This window comes from Antechinus flavipes, chromosome 1 (genome assembly GCF_016432865.1).
Source record: "Antechinus flavipes isolate AdamAnt ecotype Samford, QLD, Australia chromosome 1, AdamAnt_v2, whole genome shotgun sequence".
NCBI classification, from domain to species: domain Eukaryota; kingdom Metazoa; phylum Chordata; class Mammalia; order Dasyuromorphia; family Dasyuridae; genus Antechinus; species Antechinus flavipes.
The window spans coordinates 150654035-150671007 of NC_067398.1; the positions used below are offsets into that span (position 1 = coordinate 150654035).

At 37.6% G+C, this 16973-nt stretch overlaps 1 protein-coding gene across 10 annotated transcripts in view; it reads left to right on the forward strand.

Moving 5' to 3' along the window:
* Window positions 1-4642: 4642 nt before the first annotated feature.
* The window catches only part of ERBIN (erbb2 interacting protein), a 169924-nt gene continuing 157593 nt past the window's right edge, over window positions 4643-16973 (forward strand). For all 10 annotated transcript variants that reach the window (XM_051991400.1, XM_051991412.1, XM_051991426.1 and 7 more), the window contains exon 1: window positions 4643-5664. The gene's annotated coding sequence lies outside the window, so the exon portion shown is untranslated. The remainder of the gene's footprint in view (window positions 5665-16973) is intronic.

Sequence of the window (16973 nt, forward strand, 5' to 3'; positions counted from 1 at the left end):
TTCTTTTTTCAGTTCATTTTGCAGAGGGAACTGAGATAAACAATGTCTAATGACTTGCCCAGGGTCATAAAGCTAATAAATGTCTGAGGCTGGATTTTTAAAAGAAGACAAAACCAAAATAAACAACGAAGTAAAATTTTAGCTATTATCTGGCACAAATTAAATAGGTGGGAGAATTATTTGGGAGGGTCAGAGGATTTTTCTAGTCTCTGAAATTATATCATGCAGATAGATGCTTGGTCAAATCCTAAGTATAGTTCATAAAGTAGAGGAAAGGAGAAAGAGGGTTTTGATCTTGTGGACTTAGTCAGATATATTCACTTATATTTTGTGTGTGTGTTTGTGTTTCTGTGTGTGTGTGTGTGTGTGTTTGTGTGTGTGTGTGTGTGTGTGTTTGTGAGAGAGAAAGAGAAAGAGAGAGAGAGAGAGAGAGAGAGAGAGAGAGAGAGAGAGAACGGGGAGAGGAGAATGAGATATTGAAAGGGCAAGGAAAGGAACAATAAGCAGACATAAAAGAAAACTTAAAATATATACCAAGTAATTTTAAGGTAGAGGTCTCTAGCAAAGGGTATGAGAAGGGGAAAAGGTTAGAATTGACTTCATAAGGGAGGTAGCATTTGAGGTGAGTCTTGAAAGAAGCTGAGAATACTGGTAAAGGAAGAATGCTTTATAGATATGAAGGACACTTCCACTGTTTTCCAGAAGTTGTGAATTTATGTAAGTCTTCATCTCCCTCAGGAGAACAGTCAGATGTTGCTCCAATACCAGTATCTCTAGAATCTGTTCTTTTGTGGAGTTGCCTGTCCTCAGTCACTGATGACATAGAGTTGACTCAGACCTTTATGGGGCTCTGACATTTCTGAATATTGATATAATTAGAAGCAGAAATCCTCCAAGTCAAAGGTCTTACCTCCAAGGGCATTATCTAGATCTCTAGGTAATCCAACTTTTTTCCTTTAAATTTTTTTAAATTTAATTTTTTAGTTAACAAAAATCTTCCTTCTCTCCCTGACTCCACCCCATTGAAAAAGAAAATAAAACCCCTATGAAAAACAATCCATCAGCTATGTCTCCAAAATATGTATTAGTCTACATCCTGAGTCCATTGTATATCCATTCTTAAGAACATCTCTTGTTCATGTGGAATGAGAATTGGGATACTCAATGAAATGTATATTTCCCTGTAGATTGTCTTTACCCTGGGAATTATATCTGTATTCCCCGTAGTAAATCAGTTCTTTCAGTCTCAGGTTAAGGCACTAGATTTCTTTTTTTAAGGATCATGCCTTAAACCCAAATCATTCCTGACTTTCTTAAACTAGCCAATAAAAGGTCCTACTTTGTTCTTTGTTTTGGCCCTGTTTGCCTCAGTGAATGTAAATAGCAATTGTTGTTTTGGCCAAAAACCCCAAAGGTTTTCCCCTCTCTGATTCCTAATATGTTTTTATTTATTTATATATTCTATGTATTTTTAAAAAGGCCATTCTTTGTCTCATTTATTTTTACTTAGCCTTAAACATTGAATGAGCAATTGTCTCAGTCAAACTAAGACTTGTTCAAAACCTTAGCTTCAAAAGGTCAAGGTCTCCCACTGCATCCAGGGCCATTTTCAATTATCCTGATCTGTATTTTGTCACTGGACCCAGATGGCTCTGGAGGAGAAAATGAAGCTAGCAACCCTCCTTTACTCAAAGCCAATTCACTTGTATGTCATAGCATCACCTTCCTGATATCACAGTATAGGAGAACAAAGAATAAATAACAAAATCAAAGTATTGCACTCCACATTGTGGTAAAGGACAGTAAAGTCAGAATACTTGGTTTTTAAGTTCCAGCCTTGTCACTTATGGGCTATGAGCTTGTGACTTCTTGTTTCAAGGAAATGCAACCACAGGGCCATCATACACCTTCTATAGGTGCAGACACAGGAACTCTGGAATAATGGATGTTCCTAAAGGTGATCCTCCTGGTTGTTGGATGAATGAAACTGTTAAATCTAATTAAGAATCTAAATTAGGTTGATCTCCTTTGGAAAGTTTAGATCCTTAGAAACGTAGATGATGTAAAGTTGGAACTCATATCACCCATCATAATACTAATCAATATTATTGAATTTGGGTCAGAATTCCACCAGTCTCTTGCAGTATAGGATGAGCTAAAACTTAACATAGTAAATATTTGCCATTTTAGGAAATATTTTATCCATCAAGGTGGACTTGGAGAATCAGGACAGATTTGTGCTCAAATCATGGCTCTGATGCATATATGATTTTGGGCAAGCCATTTTACTTGAATTTATTTTCTCATATGTAAAATGGGGATAATATTTATACTACCTTATAGGGAGGAAGAGAGGAATGCCTTTAGTAAACCTTAAAGCACTTCATAAATTAAGCAGACTTTATTTTAGGTCTTGACATAAGCCTGATACATTGGGAAAATAACTAGTTTGGGATTAATGGTACACAACCGCTTCCTGGACTTGAAAGCTTCTATTTGAAAAGAGATACAAAGGTGATGGAATACTACTATGCTATAAAAAAGGATGAGCAGGATGGTTTCAGAAAAACCTGGAGAACTTTTAGGAACTCATAGTGAAGTAAGCAGAATCAGGTAAGATTCTACACAGTAACTGCAATATTAAAAGGATGATCAACTTGTGAAAGACTTGGCTTACTCTGCTCAAAATAATAGTCAAATACAATTCCAAAGGACCCATGATGAAAAGTGCTTTCTACTTCCAGGGAGAGAATTGATGAACTTTGGATGCAGATTGAAGCATAATTCATTTTACCATCTTTATTTTTATTTTTTTTTCTATTTTCTTTTGCAACATGTTTAATATGGGAATATTTTGTTATAGCCTCATATTGGATAATCAAAATGAAATTAGTTACCTTTTCAAGGAGGGGAGAGGGTTAGGAAGGAGGGGGAGAACTTGGAACTCAAAATTTAAAAAAAGAATTTATGTGTTTTTTTTAATATGTAATTGTAAGATATATAATGAAATCAATAAAAATAAATAAAAAATGAGATACAAGTTCTAGTTCTTTTGGAGATTTTATATATATATATATATATATACATACATATATTTCTGGATAAAAGCTTAAAGGTATCTATGATAATACGGTATATAGGACTTTTTATTCAGACTAATAAATAATTCCCTGTCATATGCAGGATTTGGTTAGACAAGTGACTTCAGTGACCCAGAAATGAGTTACCAGCATAGAAATGATTCAATTTCGTTGAAGGCTACAGATAAAATGTGCACCATATCTCCTTTTTCTGTTCCTCTTTAGCAGTGAAACAAAATCTTCTTTTAGTCTGTTAATATATCAAAAGCAAGAGCCAAACAATGCAAAAAGCTAAGAACTCCAGTGGTATGGTTGAGGTTTTTTCTTCCCCCCCCCCCAGATATAATGAAACTGAATGTTTTAATATTTCTCTTAATAATAAATGCAGATGCTTTATGCAACTGAATGGTTATGGCTAGACATAATCCAAAAGCTGCAAACCAAAAGAAAGCTGTTTGCGGTGCGTCAAATCCTCCTCCTACTGAGGGCACTGTATAATAACAAAAGCAATGTTTGGAGACGCCTTCCCCCACCCCAGCTTAAGTTTTGTCTGATAGTAGATCGGAATCAGAGGCCCGGAGACGACTTGACTCAACTAACTGCTCGGAAGGGAATCAGAGCTGCTGCTGTTTCCGTGCAACCCGAGTGTGATTCACCCAGTCGAGAGTGCTTTAGTTGAAAGGAATACCTGCCGGCTCGAAATCCCGGCTGGAAAGAAGCCTCCCCTGTCCCTTCACACCTTCCAGACGCCATTCCCACCATTCGAGGCTGGAGACCTGGCGGGGCCAGGTGAGCTAGATCCAGGATCTGCAGATCGCAGTGGGAGAGACAGACCCGGAAAAATACAAACCCCTGGCTCGGCTCCCGGAGGAGCTAGTCAGGCGCCCCCGGCCCTTTTGCTACTTCGGCCTTCCAAGGCAAGTTACAGCTGGGGCCTAGAAGAGCCTGCAGAAGAAAACTAGGTTTATGTTAAAAAAAAAAAAAAAAAAAAGTGACCCTTGAACTGCTTCTCGGGAGGCCGCTTGGGGCCCCAGGATGGGGAAGGGGCCCCAGGATGGGGAAGGAGGCCCCGACGCGCTCCGCGACTCTTCCACAGTACATTTCTCCCTCGAACCTGCCGCCGGAGGCCCTTCCCCCATCCCGCACTCGGTTCCTCCTCCCTCCCCAGATCCTTTCATTCCTTTCCCTCCCCAGAGGCCGAGGCGAGCCATTGGACCGTCTCACCGCCCCCGCGAGCTGACTGGCTCACGCCGGCCTTCAGCCACCCCGCCGTGGCTGGCAGTTGGGGTGAGAGCCGGCTGGAGGCCGCTTCCAGCCGCGGCCCCGCCCCCTTCCCCACCCCTCCCCCCCTTCGCTCGAGCCCGGGGTGCGCAGTGTCTTCCCCTCAGGTCTGGGCGGGGGGCGCTGTTGCCGCCTGGTCCCCGCCAGCCTCTGCCGGAGAGAACCGTGCTCCCCTCCTGCCTGAGCCCCAGCCCCGTCCCTCCCTCCTCCTCCGCCTCCTTTCCCTCCCCTCCAGTCGGTGTCTAGTGAATGTGGCGCGGCTGGCCGCTGCAGCCCCGGCCCCGACATTAACCTCGGCGTCGCCTCCCTTGTCTCTCCCTCTCTTCTCTCCTTCTCACTCCGCCCGCGGTTGCGGAGCCTCTGCCGCCGCTACAGAGGAACAGGGTTGTGGGAGTGGGGTAAGGGCGGGAAACCGTGAGCCCTAGGCGAGGGCTGCGGGGTGGGGAGGAGGACGGGACGGAGACCCAGGCCGGGCTAACTGACGGCCGGGGGCGAGGGCTGGCCCGCGTGCCTGTCCCCTCCTCCTTTCTCCCCGGACTGAAGACCCCGGCGGCGGCGGCAGAGCGGGCGAAGGGCGCGGCAGGCGCGATCGAGACAATAACCCCGGCGGCGGCGGCTGCAGGAGTTGGCCTAGCAAGGGCCGCAGCAACAGCAGCAGCAGCAGCGAGAGGAAGGGGCGCGGTGCAGCCTCGCTCGCCGGACCCGGGAGGGGCTCGGAGTGGGGCGAGTCGTCGCCTCCCGCTCTCCCGGTCGCCCAGCGAGCGCACTTGGCAGCTTTGGAGGATTGGATTTGGCTCGTCCATCTGTGGAGCCGCTGCTCAGACGATCCTCGTCAGCGGCGGCTAGAGAGACAGATACCGCTCCCCCTCCACCCGTCTGCCCGCCTCCTGCTCCCCGACTTAAGTCGAGCTGGTTTTCCGGGTTCCCCTTCGTGGACTTGGATTCTGCTTCTTTGCCCGGGCAGGAAGTGAGTTTCATGCAGTAATTCCGGGCGGTGTCACGAGAGAAAACTTTTTTTTTTTTTTCCGCCTTCCCCTTTTCCTCGGGGGATCCTGGCTGGAGAGGCTGGGAAACTCGTGTCAAAACTTGAGACCAGGAAACCGGCCTGCAACACCCTTCTCCCCCTCAAAAACCAGCCTCCTCTTCCTCTTTCGAAAGGCCACATCGCATCTCCATTCACATCCGCCCTCCCCGAGAGAAAAGACCCCGCGAAGGTCAGAGGGGGAGCAGCGTCTTGGAGAGAAAGGGTCCCCCATCATGCTCCCCCGGGGAGCCTGAAGTAGAAGCCGAAAACTCCGAAGAGGTAATTCGGGGGCGAGTGTGGGGAGGGGAGGAGGAAGAGGAGGATTTTTCTTTTCTCCTCCCTTTGGAAGCCCAACTCTCCTGGATCTATAAAATATCGGGGCTGCCTCTTGTCCACCTTTTAGTCTCGCATTGTTAGAGGAGAGGTTGGGGGAATCCCGGGAAGGGGGAACGCAAGTTATTTTTTTTTAAGCTTTTGAAGACATAGGGTTCCTTTGTTCTGCTCAAGGTCCCGAAGTGGGTAACTTGGCTGCTCCTAAAATGCATTCTCCGAAGATTTTTAATTTAAGTGGACTGAATCTAGCAACTTTGGATTTGGCAATTAGGAAGATGTCGCTCCTCTGTGGTTTGCCGGAGAGATTGTCTGCCACGTTTGTTTACACTGTTAACTATTGGAGGTTGTTTAAGTGAAGTTCTCGGAGAGGTTAGGGCTCCTGACATTCGCAGAGCGCGCGGCTGCTGGCTTTTTAACACAATGACGACAACCAACACTGCTCCCTGTTTGTTTTTGGGAGAGGGATGGAGTTTAAGAGTATTTTAGTAAAATTTGGTGCGTATGTTTCTGTCTGAAAGTGAGGATATTTATTTTGGCCCTTTAAAAAAATGATAAAAACTTAGTTCACGAATTTGTTAAAAAAAAAAAAAAAGCAATTACTGAAACTATATTTTTCCTGTTAGAACCTAATCTAGAAAGAAATGGAAATAGGGGTTTAATTCCTTGTTCTTTCCAATAAAGAGGGAGATGTAAGTTTTGAAAAACACCTGCCACTAAGTTGATAAGCCTTTGATGCTATTTATCTGCATGACAGCCACAGCACACATTTGCACACAACTTTTCTGGTGTTTATGCTTGACATTTTGAAGATTGTACCATTTTGGCATAAATATTTTATATGTAATAGACATAGACTTCTATTTAGTAAGAGTTGTTACCTAATTTAATTTGGAGAATGGGCTAATAAAGGATGGCAAAATTTAGTGTAGACTGATTTTATAGAGTCACAGAATCTGACTTGGAAGGGACGTTGGAGGTTCTATAGTTCAGTCCATGTGTTCAAAACAATTAGTCAACTTCAGATTCTATCAGTTGACTCTTGGGTTGCAGGAGATCCGAATTTATTAGTGTGAAGGAATATTTATAGAAGCTAAACTTCAGTAGTATTTAGGGGACTAAGGAGTATAAAGTTTGAGCACAAAGAATATTTTGTAGGGAATTTACCTTTAAAACATCAGTTATTTACTAAACCTCAAATAATTGGTGGCATTTGAGAAAAATACGATAGCTTCCTTAGGGGAAGGGAAAAAAAAAACAAGTTTAAAATATCTCGGACAAATGCTTTTATGTGTAAATAAATGCAAAAAGACAAATGTTAAACTTTTACTACTACATTTTAAATTGGACTTTATCAGAGCCCTTTCTCTCCAAATAGTTATTTTCTTGCTAGTTAGATTGGCAAGTAAGTACAAAATCACACTAACTTGCTCAAGGAATATAAAATGCACAACTGATCTTTATGATTTTTGAATCTTAATAGCTAGCTGTAGAGGTTATTCCTGGACATCTGAAAAAGCTGAACAAAATAAATGACATTGAACTTGAGATTCCTTATATGGTACATACTTGGCACAAAAACAGCAAAGCCTAAATAGATCTGCAGTCCTCTTGAAAAGAAAGAATATTTTCCAAAGTTTTATTTCTCTGTCCTAGTGACTTACAAAAGGAAATCGTTTTATCAAGTTATAAGTCTGTGAATCAGCTTTTTTTTTTTTTAATGTAATTTTTATCTCTTCTGAGGGAGTCACAAATAAAACGGTGTGGTTTTGAGTTAAGAACTTTTTAAACCGAGTGTTATTTGAGTAAATGTTCCTTACCTCTTTCCATCTTCCCACTATCTTTATTTTCTCTTTCTGTTAGAAAACTCGTAGCATTGCAGAACCTCTATTATTCTGCAGTTTATAATCTGTAGAATTTCCTAGGCCACTAAGTGATATGCTCCCAGTTACTTAGCCAAGTATGTGTCCAAGACTTGGCTTGAATTACAGGTCTGGTCTTGAGACTACCTTTCCAACCATGTTGCCTATTTTCTCCCTTTCTCCCCCCTCCCCCCCCTTTTAAAAATAAAAGTATAATTCACTCACTAACTATGGATCTTACTCCACAGGTCCATTAAGTTTGTTGGAGACTAGCTTAATGAATTTATGAGACTATTTTCTTCTGACAGCCTAAAATAGAGATTAGACACAATCCCAATTCACTTTTAGGCTTGTTTCCTCACTTGTAAAATGAGGGGCCTAGAACAGGAGATTTCTATGTTCCATTCTATATTTACTTAAATTCTAGCATTTTGTGATTTGTATTTTTGTGTGTGAGCATATTTGTGAAAATTGTGTTTCTTCTAAGTAATGTTTTCAGTTGTCTGCAGTGGCTCAAATGTTTTAAAATAGTCTCAAAGCTTAGTGTGCACGTATGTAAATACTCAGAACTCTTGTAGTATTGATCAGTGACAGGAATCCCCAAAAATTTTGTGTAAGATACACAAAGTACAGTGAGTGATTTTTATTTGGTTTATTGAAAGTATAAAATTTAAATGTTGATTTACTTTCATTTGCTAGATATATGATTTGTGTGTTAAGTAATAAAGAACAGTTTGCAGTTTTAGATGATGTCATCCTAACATTTGAGTTTATGAAAATGCTTATGCCAAAATGTAGAAGCCAAATTCTGATTTTGTGGTTTTAGTTGTCTTGGGTTTAGTAATAAAGGTGAAAGCAGTATAGTGTGGGGGGAAAGAGGGCTGTATTTGGAGTAGGAGGGCTTGTGCAGCTTCTATCACTGTTGGCAAATTTTCCAAATTCTTCTCTTTAAAATGAAGGAGGTTGGACTAGAAGACCATCTTAATGTCCTTTCCAGCTATGAATCAAAGATCTTAATTGTGTCATGTAACTTCTTTTGATAGGTTTGAACTATGTATATTTCTCCTATGCAAGAATGAAAAAGTTTAAATAAAAATTAACCCCATTTGTCTTTGAAGCTGAAATGATTTTCTTAATGACGTTCAATCCAGTTCTGCCTTGCTTTTTGCTATATCATTTCTATTCCTTGCATTTAATTTAATTCTTTTCTGCCATTTTTTCGATTCTAGAGCATTTCTATTCACATAAAACTCCTGGAATGCTTACTCTCTCAGATAACATTTTTAATTTTCTTAACACGCTTGGCAGCTTAGCTACTTTTAACTGTGGCATGTGACTTCTTAACCTGGAGCATACTTTAATTATTTAATTCTTATAATATATTAGGTGCCATAAAGAAAGTCTAATTGATATGCATTCTGCTTTTTATAAAGGATTTTTTAAGTACAAATTCCAAGCTCATTCCAGGAGATTTTTGTTTCTCTTCTTGGACATTTCCTCTTTCAAGACTTCTGTTATATATTTATTTTCTATTCCTTTCTAGGTTACAGTCATAAGTATCATTTATCTGGTCTATTTTCCTTCTGTCATTCAGATTGATATTTGACTTTTTTTCCCTTTCTGCAACATAAGAAATATCAATTGTTCATTCTCTAATTCCTCACCTTCTTGACTGTCTTCTTTGACAGTCTTTTTTATCTCTTTTTCTCTGTTCAGTGTTCTGGATGCCATGGAGCTTGCTTTCTCTTTGGACTGTCTTATTTCTTCACTTGAACTGCTGCCTTATCCATCTCTTTTTCACCATTCCACATCTCTTGGTGTGTTCACCAAAATTCTTCCAGGAAGGCTTTACTTTCTAAACCAATCTGATTTTGTATCTTCTCTTCTAATACTTGGGTTTACTGTCATTTTGACATGTATTGTGTTTTCCTATCTAGATTGTAAACTTCTAGAAGTCAGGAAGAGTGTGATAGCAGTTCATCTTATATTTTGAACTCTTCTGGCCTTTTAAAAACCGGTTATTGCTTCCATGATAACATTTTTTGTGTCTATATGAATTATTATTATTATTATTACCTTAAGTTTAAATACTAGGGTGACCTTGGGCAAAGTACTTAACTTTACTGGGCTCCATTTTCCTTCCTTGTAAGATGAAAAAGTTTTACTAGATTAGGGGTTTTTCAAACTTTTCTTGTGTATCCTGTACTCTTTTGGCAGTCTGAAGTGGGGGGATCCTTTCTCAGAAGCCTGCAGTAACAAACACAGGATTATAAAGGAAATCAATTATGTTGGAATACATATTAAAAAAACAAATCAATTACCTCAGGCTAAGTACCCTTCACTTAGAAGATCTCACAAAAGGATCAGGCACATAACAGAAGATAAAGGTCACTTTATGTCTTGTAATCTAAAATAGGTGTTACAAACAAATTGGATCTGTGATTGAGATTTGAATTACCCAGGAGACAGTGGGATATATAAATATATATATATTTAAATCCAAGAAGCCTAAATTGTAGACATATGGTTATGTTATGATAAAGCAAAACTCATAATTTATAAAAGAATTTTTAAGACTTAGTCTATTTAATTTGATTTTACAAAGAACTCTAATAAGCCAGTTTTTCTAGTTTCCTAAATTGTATCAGATTAGAAATGGCAAATTAGAAGAGAAATTGAGATTTTGGGGAGAAGCAAGAATAGACTTTAGCAAGAAATGACAAGAGATAATAGGAGAAGAGAGAAAAATTACAAAAAAGCAAACAAATGAAAAAACATTGCTTATTGGGGCCACTTAGTAGGAAGAGTCCCTGAGACCATCATTGCATTACAACTCAATATAATAGTTAATTTTATAATAGCCTGCAGTCATTAAGAAAAAAATTTAAATTATATTCATTACTTTCTTCAAAAAAATTTTTTAATAGTAGCTTTTTCCTTTTTTAAAAAAAATAACTTTTAATTTTCAAAATTCATGCAAAGATAGTTTTCAACATTTACTCTTGAAAGACCTGGTGTTCCAAATTTTTCTTCCTCCCTTTCCCCATCCCCTCCCCTAGACAGCAAATAAGTAATCCAATATTGGTTAGATTCTTATAAAATTACAATTCTTATAAATACATTTCTACATTTATCATGCTGCACAAGAAAAATCAGATCAAAAAGAGAAAAAAGTAAACAACAAACAAGGTGAAAATATGTTTTGATCCACATTCAGTCCCCATAGTCCTCTTTCTGGATCATTGAACGTTCTTTAAGAAGGCATGGGGATACATGATACATTTGGCTAAAATTTTTAAAAGTTATATCTTAAAGATAACTAAGCTGAAAGATTTGCTTGGAATTGTGAAATATCTCATTCCCCAATAGTGATATAATATCCAACTGGGAGTCTTGAAACCTTGAATTTTGCTATAGGCCACCCAGAAATTAACTGTGTGACCTTATATAAGTTTCTTGGAACCTCAGTTTTCTCATTTTAAAGAGCTGGACTAGATGATAGCAGATTCTTTTTAACTTGATATATATTAAATCATAATGAAATAGACATGTATTTTCAAAGTATGTAGGAAAATCCTCCCACTTCTCTTGGCTTTTATGGGCTTATATATTTTGGAAAAAATAGTCTAATTTTATGTGAATGAAAATGTCTTTGATAGTTAGCTATGTTCTTCCTCTGTTGAGAACAAGTTTAAAGGGAAAGATCTTCTGGACTGGGATGTTTGATTTCTGTCTGTTACTGAAAAACTCTTCTGCAGATTCATGGGAATTCATATTAGTATGAAGATCAGTGTAAGATGCCTCCAAGACAGCTCCATGTGAATGTGGCCTAGTCCCAGCCTCCAATATCTTGGGAGCAGATTTTCCTTTTTGGTCCTTCCCTATGGCTTCTGAGTCATTCAAGGAAACACTTTAGATACACCCACTTGCTTGGGAATCTCCAAGAATATTCATAATTGGCTTATATTTACAGAAAGTTCTGTGAGGTAGCATAGTTGGAAGTGGTTCCTTTGGGGGCCCTTAATTTTTTTAAATTAAATTTTCTTTTTAGATACATACTCTCTTTCCCATATTTTTTCTCTCCATATCCCTCCTCCTTGATAAAATAAGAAAAAACAAAACCACCTTTACAAATGTATATAGTCATGCAAAACAAATTCTCACATTAGTTATGTCTTTAAAAAAATTAATCTTATCAACTCTGTTACAAGGTGGGTAACATTTCATTTCATGAATCCTATGGAATTGTGGTTGGTTACTGTATTGATCAGCATCCTTCAGTCTTTCATAGTTGTTAGTTAATTGTTCTTGAGGTTCTGCTCACTTCACATGGCAGCAGTTCCTAGAAGTCTTTTCAGGTTTCTCTGAAACTGTCACCTTTCTTATAGCACAGTAGTATTTCATCATATTCATATACCATAATTTGTTTAGCTATTTCTCAATTGATGGGCACCCCATCAGTTTCCAGTTCTTTGAGATTACAAAAAAGAGTTAATTTAAATACCTTTATATGTGTGTGTGCGTGTGTGTGCGTGTATGTGTGTGTATGCTTTTCCTCATCCTTTTATCTCTTAGTAATATAGATCTAACAGTGATATTTTTGAGCCAAAAAGTTTGTATAGTTTTGTAATTTTGGGGACATGTTTTTTTTTTTTAATTCAGTTTTGTATTCAGGTCTCCCCTCCCCTTCTCCAAAGCAATAAAACCAAAATCTATTAGGAGCATGTCTTAATAAAAGAAATTCCTGTGTTGGCCATGTCCAAAACAAAACAAAATCCCAAAATAATAACCACAATCTGAGTCTGCTCTCTTATTTGTAGGTGACTAGCAGAATTGTGCTGTGGTTGGTCATTATGTTGATTATTTCAACACATTTTTGAGTCTCCAAGCTTTTCAAGTCTTTACAATGTTATTTATAAATTGTTTTGGTTCTTCTTACTTTACTTTGTATCAGTTCATAAAGATTTCTTTGAAACTATCCCATTGATTATTTCTTAACAGTACAATGGTATTCCATTACATTCTTAGGCCTTAACTTGTTCAAGTTGTTTTTCAATGGACAGCTCCTCCCTTAGTTTCCAATTATTTGCCCATCAAAGAACTACTATAAATTAGTTTTGTACCTATAAGCCATTTTCCTCTTTCTTTGTTTTCTTTGGGGTGTAGATCTAGTGTGTAACATCACTGATTAAAGGTTATACATAGTTTAATACTGTTTTGGGAATAATTCCAAATTGCTTTTCAGAATAGTTGGACCAGTTCACAGCTCTTTCAACAATTCATTACATGAACTGTTTTCCCCCTGTTCTTTAGTATTTGTTCTTCTAGCATGTGTCATTCCCCCCTCGATCCCCCTCCCCCTTTTTTAATCAGTTGAGGCAATCTTATAGGCACGGAGTGGGATTTAGTTGTTTTAATTTCCTTTTCTTTAATTATTACTGATTTGGAACTTTTTTGTATGATTGGTAATTCATCTGAAAAATTATTCATATCCCTTGATCATTGTTGTTGTTTATCCTTCATTTTAAGAGGACCAATGACATAACAGAGTGAAGTCTTAGACTTCAACCTGGATTAGGTTTAAATGAGGCAGAATTGCACAAAATTGTCAGCTTCACTCTCTTTTCCAGTCTAGTGGCAAGACAGAAGTCAAGATAACTGGTGATGGCCTGGGATGAAGTGGATGACTTTGTCTGCTTTGATGACTGACCAAGCTCTAAGTGTTCCACAGAGCTTAGTTCAGATACCTTCATGGTCATTAGAACAAATTGTTCTCATCCATTCAGGGACAAGTTTTCAAATGCTTCTCCTCCCCACCCCGTCTTACTCTCAAACTGGTGTAACCCTTCTGCCAAAATGGTTTTATTGGGGTAATAGTTGCTGTCCATGTCACAGCTTCTTGGAGCCACAGATGAGAGTTGAGTGCCAGGTGGACAGCAAAGGTTGAGCAACTCTGAAAAGGCTCAGCAAATCCTCCCTGAAAACCCCATACACCCCATTTGAAATATGAGATACAAAGTTGAAAAATAGTTCCTAGCTCCTAGGATTTTAAAAGATAGCAGGAGAGATATTAAAGCTTGACATTGTTAGTGAACTTAATTCAATATTGAGAAGGAAAAATAATCTATTCCACATCTGGATACCAAGAAAAAAATTATCAGCTGATTTTTTGCAACAAATAAATCAGAATAAGATTGTGGAAGAAGTGTTTGGCCAATAAGATGGCACCTCATTAAATGTAACTAGTTCATTTGCTGTGATCCCTGGTTAAAGGATATCACCAGGTTAAATTCATATTTTTTAACCAGAATGTTAACTTAATAACTTCTTTCCCCCCCCCTCTCTGGTTTAAGCCTTTATATGAGCACTGAAATAAAAATCAAGTTGTTCTTGTTATATGATATCTCCTCTTTCTCCTCTTCCTCCTCCTCTTTCTCTTCTTACTATTAATATTACTACTACTATCTTTTTTCTTTACCTTCTTTCTCCTTTTTCTTTTTTTCTTCCCCTACTCCTTTTTCTCCTCTTTCTCCTCCTCTTATCTTTTTAGCCTTTTAAATTTGTGTTAATATTTCTGGTTGTCTCATGGAGTTAATGGTTTTTCTTTTGTCTATTCTGTTTCTCAATGAATTTGTTGCTTGAGTAAAGTTTTATATCTTTTGTACTAACTTAATTCCCATTCCAATTCTTTCTTCCATGCTTCTCATTTGTTTTCCAGTTTTTCTGTCAGGTACTCTCATTTGAGTTGTTTGTTTGTTTGTTCTCCTAACATACTTCCTAACCTTAGATTTGGGTTTTATACTTCTAGAAGAAAGGTTCTGTTACTTCTTGAGTAACTGAGTATTATATTATTCTAGTATTTCACTGACAGGCCTAGGAACTTTAAGCTTGTGTACCTAATTTGTTCCACTGATTGACCTCTCTGTTTATTAACCAGCGTCAAAGTGTTTTGATGATTATTGCTTTATAGTGTATAGTTTGTAATCTAGTACTTCCTTCCCTCAGTTTTTTCCATTATTTTCCTTTAGATTGTTGATGTTTTGTGCTTCCAGATTAATTGTTACTTTTTAATAGATTTTTTAAGTAATATTTTGGTAATTAGATATGATACCAAATAAATTTGTATTGTCATTTTTATCTGTTACTGTTGGATTTTGCTTATAATATACAGAAATGCTGATGATTTATGTGGTTTACATCTTGCAATTTTGCTGAAGTTTTTGTTTCAATTAATTTTTGACTTGGCTCTCTATAATAGCCCCTTCATTTTTCTAGATGAATAAATAGCAGAGTTTATATATTATCCAAAGGTCCCACAGGAAGTGGTAGTAGCAAGTATCATTTGTGGGCTTTAATCACAGATCCTCTTAACTCCAGAGCTTTTTAATACTGTACCACACTGAAAGAGAGGGAAGAGACCAGGTTTACTCCATGGTTTTGAACCATGTGTGAAGTTATATAGGAATTAGAAAGAAAGAATGTGTTAAGCAATTGGGTAGAATATAACTTCTGTTTGGGACATATTGAGTTTCAGGTCCTGGTGAAATATTCCTGTTTGAAAATTCTTGATTTGTAGTTCTGAACTGTGAGAGGGCCAGAGATATAGAAATCTTGGAAGTCAGGTTATTACCATCTTAAATAACTGCTCTACTGTCTCAGCCAAAGGAAAGAGAAAGGCACCAGAGATCCAAGAAAATAAAAATAGTGCATATGTCCAGTGTTATAGAGGCACCTTTTTTCTTAATGTTATCTTTGCAGAATTGATGAAGTTGAGTAGATCAAAGTGTGGTAGATTCAGACTTCATGTGTCATTTTCTGTAGCAGGCAGGGATCAATAGGATTGGACTTGTTTACTAATAGCTTCCTCTGGAGATATATTTGGATTTACTCTTGTTTTTTAATTGCAAACATTGCAGTATGATTAAGCCTTATTCACAGTTTACTTTATATTCAATTATCATTAGGTAATTAGATAATCTTAACACCTAAGGGAAAAGCAGGAAGAAAAATATATATTTAGCACAGAAATAGATATTTAGGAGATTTTATAACCATCTTTCTATTTTATAACCACTTAATTGAGTGGAAGAAGAATAAGAGTTGGTTGTGTGGTTCCACATGACAGAACTAGTGCCAGTTAGGTATAAGTTAGGAGGAAACATTTCATGCCAATGCAAGGGAGAAATTCATTAAAAGTAGAACTGCCCAAAATAGAATGGATTATCCTGCAAAAAAGCAGAAGGATAACATTGCAAAGAGAGAAGCCTCTCTCTTTGAATGAGAGATTTGACTCAAGACATGCCCAAGCTTAAGGTTCATCAGTAGTTTCTTAGAGCCTTAGGATAAAATACAAACTTTTTATAACTTGCTATTTTAAAATCCCATCACAGTCTAGCTTGTATCATTTTCTAGACTATTTTACATTACTGCCCTTTATGAAGTCTGTCTCCCACTGTTTCCCTGAACTTTATATTCTCTTTCCTACTTTGTAAGTCATTCACTGGATCTGGAATATACTTTTCATTTCTTCCTCTTACAATCCTTATCCCCATTTAGGCTTCAATATAGATGTCAGCTTCCAACATCTTTACTTTCTACCCACACATATGAAGTGATTTCTCCTCAGTTTTCATTGTAACATACACATATATGTATAACTTCTAACTCTTCTTCTTCACCCCACCCCTTCTCCCAGTAGAATATAGTCTTTTTAAGATTAAGGATTTTAAAAGTTGTATCTACATATCTTTGCATATATATATATTAGGTATATAATAAGACTTTGTTGACTTGAATTTCAGGATTTGTTATCTTCTAGATTAGGATAATTTAGAAACCATGATCAGCAATAAATGGTAACAATAGATGGTATTATTGAAAAATAGGAGATAATAACAGATATGCAGAACAGATCAAGAAGAGAAAACAAGAATAATTGGACTACCTAAAAGCTATGACAAAAAAAGAACCTTGACACAATAATACAAGAAATAACTAAAGAATATGAATATGGGAATATGTTTAGAAGAATTGCATTTTAACCTGTTTTCTATTGTTTGCTCTCTTGAGGGGGTGGTGAAGAGGAAAAAAGGAGAAAAACACAAAGTTTTGCAAAAGTGAATGTTGAAAACTGTCTTTGCATATATTTGGAAAAACAAAATACTATTGAAGTATTTTTAGAGTATTTTTGAAGAAAATTGTCCTGAAGTGATAGAACAAGATGGAAAAGTGAAAATAGAAAAACAATCCATCCATCATTATCTTTCCTACAAGGAAAATATATAGAAATATTATTACTGAATTTTGAAATCCCAAATGAAAGAGAAAATTATATAAGCAACCCAAAATTCCCCAATACCACCCCAATTCAAGTATGCTGGAGCTACAATAGGAATT